This window comes from Neophocaena asiaeorientalis, unplaced genomic scaffold, assembly GCF_003031525.2.
Source record: "Neophocaena asiaeorientalis asiaeorientalis breed wild unplaced genomic scaffold, Neophocaena_asiaeorientalis_V1.1 scaffold51, whole genome shotgun sequence".
Lineage (NCBI taxonomy): Eukaryota > Metazoa > Chordata > Mammalia > Artiodactyla > Phocoenidae > Neophocaena > Neophocaena asiaeorientalis.
Window position 1 is genome coordinate 281,663 of NW_020173335.1, and position 2,581 is coordinate 284,243.

Consider the following 2,581-nt stretch of genomic DNA (forward strand, 5'->3'; position numbering starts at 1 on the left):
GAATAATAAGTTTATAATATTCTGAGAGTACATGATGCTAATAATTTGGAAGTCCATGTCACAAAGCTTCTAATAGCCTATGACCCTTAGATTCTAGATACCAACAAAATACTGTCCCGACCATGAGAAGCCAGGCCATGACTTATCTGCAAGGTACACTTAGGAGAGGTCTGACTGAGGAGATGGAATTCACTGGCACTTGATCCAAGTCCTCTGGGTATGAATCTCATCGTCCCAGTTGGCCTGTGAATCTCTGATGGCAGGACCTGAGGCTCCCGCTCTTATGTCTCCTCAACAGAAAGCCTGGCTCTGGCAGGGCCCTCAGAACACAGGAAAGCCTTGTTGCGTGTGGTCTTGACCCTTCTAGCTGCTTCCTCCAGGAGGGAAGGACAAAGAGAGCAGGTACTAACCACCACAGGCTTGGAGGGGAGACAGGCCTGGTGGACCACAGATTCCACAGTCCTGCCCACGTGCTGGGAACATGAACCTCCCGGCATAGATGTCTGTCTGGGGTTGCTGTCTAGCCTCCAACACTTCTGCTTGACCAGTCCCTGGAGGATGGACAGTTAACCTCTCTCTCCCCGCCTACCAACACCCATAAGTGGACCCTGGACTATCTATGCTGAAGGGAACCCGAGCTGTGTCAGCCTCTGCACAGGGCTGCCAAGGTCCTTCCCCTGCACTCCAGGGACTGGGGAGTCAACGCCACACTCTAAACGAGGAAGTAGGAGGCAACTGGGTATCCAGGAAGCCCTGAACCTCTTACAAACTGGTACTGATCCCAGCCTGGACCGAGCCCTGAGCTCATGCTGGTCACGCTGCGGGAGGGGAAGGAGTGAGGACCCCTCTCAGTAGAACACTGGGTGTGGGAGCAGCAGCTCAGCCTTCTGCTGCTGGCTTCGGGGACTACAAAGGTGGGAGGCAGTCACAGCCTGGGATGCCAGGCTCTCCGTACCATCAGCAAAACCTCCTGCTGGAAGGCGAGGCCTCCACACAAAGGACCGCCTGGAGCTCATATCCCTCCTTCTCAAGATTAGAGAATTGGTGGGAGCACTGAATACTCCACTTCCTCTGTCCCCACCAGCAGAGGTGAGCCTCTGTCCCTGACTCTTCCTCTCTGAGCCCTGGAACATGGTAAGGATCAAATGTCACCACCAGCTTGGGCACAGGGAATTCACTCCAAACCAGAGAAGCAGCCGTAGCCCGGGCAGGACTGCACCCACATCCCCATGCTGGAGACTGATGACCCCAATGCTAATCTACAGAAGGTGACCAGGGGCTCCATTTTACCCACTGAGCCCTTCCCGGAGCCTGGCAGCGTCTAAAGGAGTAGAAGCAGCCGCCTCACCCTCCCTGCCAGGCTGGAACCCCTACCCAGGCCTCGTATCCCATCCCATTTCTGTGCCTTTACTCACGCTAGTCCCCCTTCCTTGTCCCTGACTCCTGCTCCGTGGCCTCCAGGAAGCCCTCCCTGACTGCATCAGCTGATCATGCTTCTCTGGTCTGCCCCACCATTTGATCCTGGCCACATTCTTCCTGCCGTGCCCTCTCATGAGCCTCTGGGCACCTGGCCTCCCTGGGAGTGTCCTAAAGCTCTCTGAGGACCACCTGGCCCAGGGCCAGAGCAATTCACCAGCTGCTTGAGGTTTGGCCTGGGACAGGATGGGGCGGGTGGCTTCACCTCCCAGGAAATCACGTTCCCCACCTATGCCATCAAATCCTTCCCATGCTCACTGAGGGGCTGCCAGGTCAGGGCAACAATCAGTTGAACTGGGAGAGGGGGGACCAGGCTGCAGCTCCCTCATGGGCACTTCCCCTGGGACCTGGGTAATCATTTCCTCTGAGCACCTACCAGTCCCTACTGAATACCTTGATTATGTTATCTCAAATAACATCCCAACCATCCTATGGGATGGGCACCACCATGTTCCCTTTTATAAAGGGGGAAGCTGAGGCTCAGAGAAGAGAGGTGAGTGGGCAGACCCTACAATGACTGCAAGTCTGTAACTTCAAAGCTCAGATTTTTAGCCATAATGTCACATTCTAATCTCCTACCCCAGCCCTGCCTAGAGTTAACCTCTCTGAGCCTCCATTTCCTTGTCCATAAAATGGAGATAATAGCCTCCCTTCACTGGAGTTGAATGGTTAGACGCACAGAGAGAGAGAGCGCGCCTCACACAGTGCCTGGCATACAATCAGTGATCAAAACATGGGAGCTGTTACAGATGGGACTCCCTGGGCACTCCAGCCACTTCCTAGCTGGAATGCTGTGGGCTAGTCCCTTACCTCCTACCTCAGTCTCTCCGCCTGTGAGAGAGGCTAATGAATCCCTCCCTCACAGGGTGGTTAAGGGAATCTGAAGGCATAGGGCAGCTCCAGGGCCCAGCACAGTGCTGGCAAACAAGGGTGCTCTGGACAGTCACACATAGATTTTGAATTGACATCTCCCTGTGTTACTAAGTGACCTGGGTCTTCCTGAGTCTCCCAGAGTAAACATTCCCAGTACTCCCTCCTGTCTTCACCTTCCAGAGTCTCTTCCCCCAGATCTCTCCTCCACCCCACCCCCCCCCAGCCCCCGTCC

General features: G+C 54.9%; 1 protein-coding gene across 2 annotated transcripts in view; it reads right to left on the reverse strand.

The window, feature by feature from the left end:
• Positions 1-2,581, reverse strand: part of DMBX1 (diencephalon/mesencephalon homeobox 1) — a 5,538-nt gene that overhangs the window by 2,779 nt on the left and 178 nt on the right. The gene's annotated exons all lie outside the window — the stretch shown is intronic.